Source organism: Atractosteus spatula, chromosome 10 (genome assembly GCF_055471065.1).
Source record: "Atractosteus spatula isolate fAtrSpa1 chromosome 10, fAtrSpa1.hap1, whole genome shotgun sequence".
NCBI classification, from domain to species: domain Eukaryota; kingdom Metazoa; phylum Chordata; class Actinopteri; order Semionotiformes; family Lepisosteidae; genus Atractosteus; species Atractosteus spatula.
Window position 1 is genome coordinate 22,968,383 of NC_142715.1, and position 8,651 is coordinate 22,977,033.

Here is an 8,651-nt window from a genome sequence, read left to right on the forward strand (position 1 = left end):
TTCAATGCCAGTTCAACAAGTGCTCCACATTAGCAGCGTCGGGGCTCCGGCGTGTCGCACCTCACCTCACCTCGCACAGCCCCCTCCTTGAATGTCTAGCACTGGGCATGCCCCGCCCTCCTCCACCTTATCTTATCGCGTGTGACCACCGACAATGGCCACAATGCCGGGGAATGGCACCTGTAAAGTGTTAATAGGGGCACAGGAACAGCCCGTCTCGTCTCGGGGGCCGGCTTCAAAGACAATACAGCAAACACAGCGGGGCGGGGGAAGTAGACGACACGACACATGCAGGTACATTCAGCTCCGGCGGGAACGAGTCATTTGTCGGCCTTTTCAAGTGCTGGGAGCCGAGTAATCCTTCGCTTGTATCGTTTCACCCCGGTGACTAGATCTCACCCTGCGACTCTCGACTGGGCTCACCCACAGCAGCCCAGCAGGTGTGAGCCTATCCGGCACCCGGATGGGAGATTCCCCCCGAAAAAGCTCAGGTTGCTGCTGCTCCTGCAAGACGTGTGACTGGGACCAGTAGGGAGCGCTCACCCTGCGGTCTGTGTGACTTTCTTATGCCCCAGCATCCTGATGGCGACACTCTGCTGCACAAACAGGCGCCGTCCTTCGGGGGAGGCGTAAAACCGAGGTCCCGACCCTCCTTGGCCATTAAGAAATCCCAGGGCGTCTCTCAAAATGAGACGCCGCGGGTGTCACTCTGGTGTTAGTGTTCCCCTTTACCAATCAGTCGGGGTCTCCTCCTAATCCCCGTCTCATATGTAACAATCAATGACGAGGCCCCCCTGTCCCGCGATATTGCACTTGTCTCCTGGCCGCTGGCTGGCGCCATGAGATTTAGCACTCGCGCAAGAGATCAGGGGCAGAGCGCGAACGCGGTCTCCAGCCCCCCACAAAGTGTGTGCTCCAGGTTCCCTCTCAGGGCTCTGCAACAGAGCGGAAAGGCAGCGAGAAGAAGCCTCTTGCTCTGACGCCGCAAGGCCACAAGAGGGCGGAGGTGCCGCGCGCCCGGCCGACGCGTTGGACTGGTGCGCTTTATGTGCTGAAATAAACACGCGACAGCCCAGAAATGTTTTGAGTGCTGTGCATTGGAGGTTTTTGTCTTGTGAAGACTTGCCTTGTGCTCCTCCGAGCAGTTTGTTTGTTCTCCTCCAGTGCGGGACAAGTCAACACAAGGGAGCACATTCGCCAACATCCAGGTACACAATCCGATTTGGAAAGAAGCTCCTTTCCAAAGAGCTGCACACGAACGATCCTTCAGTCCCGCTCGGGGGGCGCGGAGCCCCAGCCACACACAGCTTCAAGTAGCGAGTCAGGCGCCATGCCTTTCGCTTGCGGCCACACCACCCTGAATGTTCCCGATCTCGTCTGATCTTGGAAGCTAAGCAGGGTTGGGCCTGGTTAGTACTTGGATGGGAGACTGCCTGGGAATACCAGGTGCTGCAAGCTTTTGCTCTCTCGGCCAGCAGGGGTCGCCGTTGGTACCGTAGGTTTTGGGAGGAAAACCTGGAGGATGGAAAGGTGATCTATAGCCTCATCTCTAGAGATGTTTTGTTGCTATGGCATGTGTGTGACCCATATAAAAAAAAAACCCATTTGTAAAACGAATATCGAAGCTGCCTCTAAATCTGCAAATGAAGATGAGTCGATAAACCACTTGTTTTTCGTAAACCTATACATATTTTCATTTATTACTGATTTCATTCATTGAGCACGGATACAATAGAGGTACAGCCATTCACTGTTTGACATGTCTGCACTGGTACAGAACCTAGCAATCAGAAAACGGGTGAAACTGTCTTGAGAATTAGCATACAGTACCGAGGCTCCCATGACCAAATAAAGGCTAACCTCGATAATCAACCTAAATAATGCAGACTACAGCAAAATGACTGACTTTGAAAAGGGAATGAATGTCCGGAAGGAGTAGCGTAACCAGCTTGAAATGCTTCTCCGGACCTCTAACTAAAAGAAACCGGGAACCAGCAGTGGCATCGACTCCTTTCGAACTGGGATCCGATCGCAGCTCGTGGTGTCATAACTCTTCCGTATCTGATATTGGACCAAGCACATCAGGGGAGAGCGCGAACGCAGTCCCCCACTACCAGAAATTATGCAGTCGAGATTCCCACATTTGGGGAATTCGCAGGGGTCAGCACAGCCGGAGTGCAATGGCCGAGCCTCGCTCTGGGTGAACCTCCTTCTTGATCAAGGTATCTCCCCTGCCAGGTAAGTATGAGCTGTACAAGCCCCTGCAAGCGGCCCGCACCCACAGCACAAAGCGCACAGCCTAGGCCAGCTCCTCGCCCCGCACACCACCGCCTCCTGCTGGGCCCACTCTTTCGCACACTCACACGCCACTTAACACTCAAAAGGGTGGGCAAAACGAGAAAACGAGCGCGCCGTTTCCTACACATCTGCAGTCGCCAATGCGCATTCGCAGCATGTCCCGAGACGCAATTCGGCCTCATTTGCATAACACCAGACCGGCAGATCGCTACGCAAGCTCGCGTCGTGAGCCTGCCACAAACTGAACAAACACCGGAGCCTTTTCAGCAATTTCCAAAAAACAGGCCTGCTCTCCTGCCCACAAGGTTTGTCTCTTACCCGCTCTCCAGAGCCTGCTGCCTTCTGTGCTGTTCTCTCGGCACCGCTGCAGTGCACACAACTCCTGCAGCGCGGGGAGAAAGTTTCCACGCTCCGCCGCAGGGAAGGCTCGCTCCTTGCGCACACGTCCTTTCAATGCCAGTTCAACAAGTGCTCCGCATTAGCAGCGTCGGGGCTCTGGCGTGTCGCACCTCACCTCACCTCGCACAGCCCCCTCCTTGAATGTCTGGCGCTGGGCATGCCCCGCCCTCCTCCACCTTATCTTATCGCGTGTGACCACCGACAATGGCCACAATGCCGGGGAATGGCACCTGTAAAGTGTTAATTGGGGCACAGGAACAGCCCGTCTCGTCTCGGGGGCCGGCTTCAAAGACAATACAGCAAACACAGCGGGGCGGGAGAAGTAGACGACACGACACATGCAGGTACATTCAGCTCCGGCGGGAACGAGTCATTTGTCGGCCTTTTCAAGTGCTGGGAGCCGAGTAATCCTTCTCTTGTATCGTTTCTCCCCGGTGACTAGATCTCACCCTGCGACTCTCGACTGGGCTCACCCACGGCAGCCCAGCAGGTGTGAGCCTAGCCGGCACCCGGATGGGAGATTCCCCCCGGAAAAGCTCAGGTTGCTGCTGCTCCTGCAAGACGTGTGACTGGGACCAGTAGGGAGCGCTCACCCTGCGGTCTGTGTGGCTTTCTTATGCCCCAGCATCCTGATGGCGACACTCTGCTGCACAAACAGGCGCCGTCCTTCGGGGGAGGCGTAAAACCGAGGTCCCGACACTCCTTGGCCATTAAGAAATCCCAGGGCGTCTCTCAAAATGAGACGCCGCAGGTGTCACTCTGGTGTTAGTGTTCCCCTTTACCAATCAGTCGGGGTCTCCTCCTAATCCCCGTCTCATATGTAACAATCAATGACGAGGCCCCCCTGTCCCGCGATATTGCACTTGTCTCCTGGCCGCTGGCTGGCGCCGTGAGATTTAGCACTCGCGCAAGAGATCGGGGGCAGAGCGCGAACGCGGTCTCCCGCCCCCCACAAAGTGTGCGCTCCAGGTTCCCTCTCAGGGCTCTGCAACACAGCGGAAAGGCAGCGAGAAGGAGCCTCTTGCTCTGACGCCGCAAGGCCACAAGAGGGCGGAGGTGCCGCGCGCCCGGCCGACGTGTTGGACTGGTGCGCTTTATGTGCTGAAATAAACACGCGACAGCCCAGAAATGTTTTGAGTGCTGTGCATTGGAGGTTTTTGTCTTGTGAAGACTTGCCTTGTGCTCCTCCGAGCAGTTTGTTTGTTCTCCTCCAGTGCGGGACAAGTCAACACAAGGGAGCACATTCGCCAACATCCAGGTACACAATGCGATTTGGAAAGAAGCTCCTTTCCAAAGAGCTGCACACGAACGATCCTTCAGTCCCGCTCGGGGGGCGCGGAGCCCCAGCCACACACAGCTTCAAGTAGCGAGTCAGGCGGCATGGCTTTTGCTTGCGGCCACACCACCCTGAATGTTCCCGATCTTGTCTGATCTCGGAAGCTAAGCAGGGTTGGGCCTGGTTAGTACTTGGATGGGAGACTGCCTGGGAATACCAGGTGCTGCAAGCTTTTGCTCTCTCGGCCAGCAGGGGTCGCCGTTGGTACCGTAGGTTTTGGGAGGAAAACCTGGAGGATGGAAAGGTGATCTATAGCCTCATCTCTAGAGATGTTTTGTTGCTATGGCATGTGTGTGACCCATATAAAAAAAAACCCATTTGTAAAACGAATATCGAAGCTGCCTCTAAATCTGCAAATGAAGATGAGTCGATAAACCACTTGTTTTTCGTATAACTAAACATATATTCATTTATTACTGATTTCATTCATTGAGCACGGATACAATAGAGGTACAGCCATTCACTGTTTGACATGTCTGCACTGGTACAGAACCTAGCAATCAGAAAACGGGTGAAACTGTCTTGAGAATTAGCATACAGTACCGAGGCTCCCATGACCAAATAAAGGCTAACCTCGATAATCAGCCTAAATAATGCAGACTACAGCAAAATGACTGACTTTGAAAAGGGAATGAATGTCCGGAAGGAGTAGCGTAACCAGCTTGAAATGCTTCTCCGGACCTCTAACTAAAAGAAACCGGGAACCAGCAGTGGCATCGACTCCTTTCGAACTGGGATCCGATCGCAGCTCGTGGTGTCATAACTCTTCCGTATCTGATATTGGACCAAGCACATCAGGGGAGAGCGCGAACGCAGTCCCCCACTACCAGAAATTATGCAGTCGAGATTCCTACATTTGGGGAATTCGCAGGGGTCAGCACAGCCGGAGTGCAATTGCCGAGCCTCGCTCTGGGTGAACTTCCTTCTTGATCAAGGTATCTCCCCTGCCAGGTAAGTATGAGCTGTACAATCCCCTGCAAGCGGCCCGCACCCACAGCACAAAGCGCGCAGCCTAGGCCAGCTCCTCGCCCCGCACACCACCGCCTCCTGCTGGGCCCACTCTTTCGCACACTCACACGCCACACTAACACTCAAAAGGGTGGGCAAAACGAGAAAACGAGCGCGCCGTTTCCTACACATCTGCAGTCGCCAATGCGCATTCGCAGCATGTCCCGGGACGCAATTTGGCCTCATTTGCATAACACCAGACCGGCAGATGGCTACGCAAGCTCGCGTCGTGCGCCTGCCACACACCGAACAAACACCGGAGCCTTTTCAGCAATTTCCAAAAAACGGGCCTGCTCGCCTGCCCACAAGGTTTGTCTCTTACCCGCTCTCCAGAGCCTGCTGCCTTCTGTGCTGTTCTCTCGGCACCGCTGCAGCGCGCACAACTCCTGCAGCGCGGGGAGAAAGTTTCCACGCTCCGCCGCAGGGAAGGCTCGCTCCTTGCGCACACGTCCTTTCAATGCCAGTTCAACAAGTGCTCCGCATTAGAAGCGTCGGGGCTCCGGCGTGTCGCACCTCACCTCACCTCGCACAGCCCCCTCCTTGAATGTCTGGCGCTGGGCATGCCCCGCCCTCCTCCACCATATCTTAACGCGTGTGACCACCGACAATGGCCACAATGCCGGGGAATGGCACCTGTAAAGTGTTAATTGGGGCACAGGAACAGCCCGTCTCGTCTCGGGGGCCGGCTTCAAAGACAATACAGCAAACACAGCGGGGCGGGGGAAGTAGACGACACGACACATGCAGGTACATTCAGCTCCGGCGGGAACGAGTCATTTGTTGGCCTTTTCAAGTGCTGGGAGCCGAGTAATCCTTCGCTTGTATCGTTTCTCCCCGGTGACTAGATCTCACCCTGCGACTCTCAACTGGGCTCACCCACGGCAGCCCAGCAGGTGTGAGCTTAGCCGACACCCGGATGGGAGATTCCCCCCGGAAAAGCTCAGGTTGCTGCTGCTCCTGCAAGACGTGTGACTGGGACCAGTAGGGAGCGCTCACCCTGCGGTCTGTGTGGCTTTCTTATGCCCCAGCATCCTGATGGCGACACTCTGCTGCACAAACAGGCGCCGTCCTTCGGGGGAGGCGTAAAACCGAGGTCCCGACCCTCCTTGGCCATTAAGAAATCCCAGGGCGTCTCTCAAAATGAGACGTCGCGGGTGTCACTCTGGTGTTAGTGTTCCCCTTCACCAATCAGTCGGGGTCTCCTCCTAATCCCCGTCTCATATGTAACAATCAATGACGAGGCCCCCCTGTCCCGCGATATTGCACTTGTCTCCTGGCCGCTGGCTGGCGGCGTGAGATTTAGCACTCGCGCAAGAGATCAGGGGCAGAGCGCGAACGCGGTCTCCCGCCCCCCACAAAGTGTGCGCTCCAGGTTCCCTCTCAGGGCTCTGCAACACAGCGGAAAGGCAGCGAGAAGGAGCCTCTTGCTCTGACGCCGCAAGGCCACAAGAGGGCGGAGGTGCCGCGCGCCTGGCCGACGTGTTGGACTGGTGCGCTTTATGTGCTGAAATAAACACGCGACAGCCCAGAAATGTTTTGAGTGCTGTGCATTGGAGGTTTTTGTCTTGTGAAGACTTGCCTTGTGCTCCTCCGAGCAGTTTGTTTGTTCTCCTCCAGTGCGGGACAAGTCAACACAAGGGAGCACATTCGCCAACATCCAGGTACACAATGCGATTTGGAAAGAAACTCCTTTCCAAAGAGCTGCACACGAACGATCCTTCAGTCCCGCTCGGGGGGCGCGGAGCCCCAGCCACACACAGCTTCAAGTAGCGAGTCAGGCGCCATGGCTTTTGCTTGTGGCCACACCACCCGGAATGTTCCCGATCTCATCTGATCTTGGAAGCTAAGCAGGGGTGGGCCTGGTTAGTACTTGGATGGGAGACTGCCTTGGAATACCAGGTGCTGCAAGCTTTTTCTCTCTCTCGGCCAGCATGGGTCGCCGTTGGTACCGTAGGTTTTGGGAGGAAAACCTGGAGGATGGAAAGGTGATCTATAGCCTCATCTCTAGAGATGTTTTGTTGCTATGGCATGTGTGTGACCCATATAAAAAAAACCCATTTGTAAAACGAATATCGAAGCTGCCTCTAAATCTGCAAATGAAGATGAGTCGATAAACCACTTGTTTTTCGTATAACTATACATATATTCATTTATTACTGATTTCATTCATTGAGCACGGATACAATAGAGGTACAGCCATTCACTGTTTGACATGTCTGCACTGGTACAGAACCTAGCAATCAGAAAACGGGTGAAACTGTCTTGAGAATTAGCATACAGTACCGAGGCTCCCATGACCAAATAAAGGCTAACCTCGATAATCAGCCTAAATAATGCAGACTACAGCAAAATGACTGACTTTGAAAAGGGAATGAATGTCCGGAAGAAGTAGCGTAACCAGCTTGAAATGCTTCTCCGGACCTCTAACTAAAAGAAACCGAGAACCAGCAGTGGCATCGACTCCTTTCGAACTGGGATCCTATCGCAGCTCGTGGTGTCATAACTCTTCCGTATCTGATATTGGACCAAGCACATCAGGGGAGAGCGCGAACGCAGTCCCCCACTACCAGAAATTATGCAGTCGAGATTCCCACATTTGGGGAATTCGCAGGGGTCAGCACAGCCGGAGTGCAATGGCCGTGCCTCGCTCTGGGTAAACCGATTTCGATTTTTAAGAACTTTATTTTCTTTTCACAAAAAAGTACAGGGCATCACAATTTAGAAAGCTTTACATTAATATACATACTTAAAACAGTATATATGATCACATCTCATTACATTTGACACGGTACCAGTTACATAGCAACAATTTCTTTTTTTCTGGTGCAAATCACATTCTTTACTTAAACATGATAATGTTTTTCACAGTTTCTTGAGATATTGACCTATGCTCTCTATTTCCCACAGATTTTCTGCTTCCTCCCTCCCTTCTCTCCACAGATCTCTGAGGTAATAGTTCTCTCGGGTGATGAACAGGGCCAGGCTACCTGCTGCCTTGACTGGGACCTCGATGCCTTTGAACAGCTTTATGTTCCTCACTCTCCACAGGGCGTCTTTCCCACTGTTCACCACGGCCCAGATCCTGTCAAACTTCCTCCTGACGTGTTTGACAGGAGAGATGCCGTATATGACGAAAGCAGCGGTCAGGGTAAATTGGGGCGAGTGAGCTTGCAACCAATCTTCAAACTGTGCCCAGAAGGCCTTAGCAAAAAAGCAGGACCACAGGAGATGGGTCACAGTCTCCTCCTCGCCGCAGCCCACCCTAACGCAGCGAGGGCTGGGGGTGAGGCCCCTACGGTACAAGAAAGTTCGTACCGGTAAGCACTGTTGGACGACACTCCAGGCTAAATCTCTGTGAATGTTGCACAGAAACTTAGAGGATGTGTGTTTCCACACCTTCCTTGTTTGGGCTGATGTTAAAATGCCCACAGGGGTCTGCCTATTGTTCTGGGGTGCAACGAAATCTTCCAGTTTTTGGACGCTGACATCTCGGAGGGGAATATGGCCAATTGGGTGAGATCTTAGAAAACTTTTAACTGTCCCATAAATTGCAGGGCATGTGTCAGAGAGTGGGACATCCAGCTTGGGTCTGACACCCCACACTCTGAAC

At 53.7% G+C, this 8,651-nt stretch overlaps 5 non-coding genes and 1 pseudogene across 5 annotated transcripts; 3 read left to right on the forward strand and 3 right to left on the reverse strand.

Annotated features, from left to right (window-relative positions):
- The first annotated feature begins 1,339 nt into the window (after positions 1–1,339).
- On the forward strand, positions 1,340–1,458 carry LOC148825997 (5S ribosomal RNA). The gene has a single exon (XR_016093045.1). It is a non-coding gene; the product is annotated as a 5S ribosomal RNA (ribosomal RNA).
- A 624-nt stretch (positions 1,459–2,082) lies between these two features.
- On the reverse strand, positions 2,083–2,246 carry LOC148825998 (U1 spliceosomal RNA). The gene has a single exon (XR_016093578.1). It is a non-coding gene; the product is annotated as a U1 spliceosomal RNA (small nuclear RNA).
- Positions 2,247–4,086: 1,840 nt separating this feature from the next.
- On the forward strand, positions 4,087–4,205 carry LOC148825999 (5S ribosomal RNA). The gene has a single exon (XR_016093047.1). It is a non-coding gene; the product is annotated as a 5S ribosomal RNA (ribosomal RNA).
- A 623-nt stretch (positions 4,206–4,828) lies between these two features.
- On the reverse strand, positions 4,829–4,992 carry LOC148826000 (U1 spliceosomal RNA). Its single transcript, XR_016091956.1, has one exon. It is a non-coding gene; the product is annotated as a U1 spliceosomal RNA (small nuclear RNA).
- A 1,841-nt stretch (positions 4,993–6,833) lies between these two features.
- Positions 6,834–6,952, forward strand: LOC148826001 (5S ribosomal RNA; annotated as a pseudogene).
- A 624-nt stretch (positions 6,953–7,576) lies between these two features.
- Positions 7,577–7,746, reverse strand: LOC148826002 (U1 spliceosomal RNA). The gene has a single exon (XR_016092503.1). It is a non-coding gene; the product is annotated as a U1 spliceosomal RNA (small nuclear RNA).
- Positions 7,747–8,651: the final 905 nt, after the last annotated feature.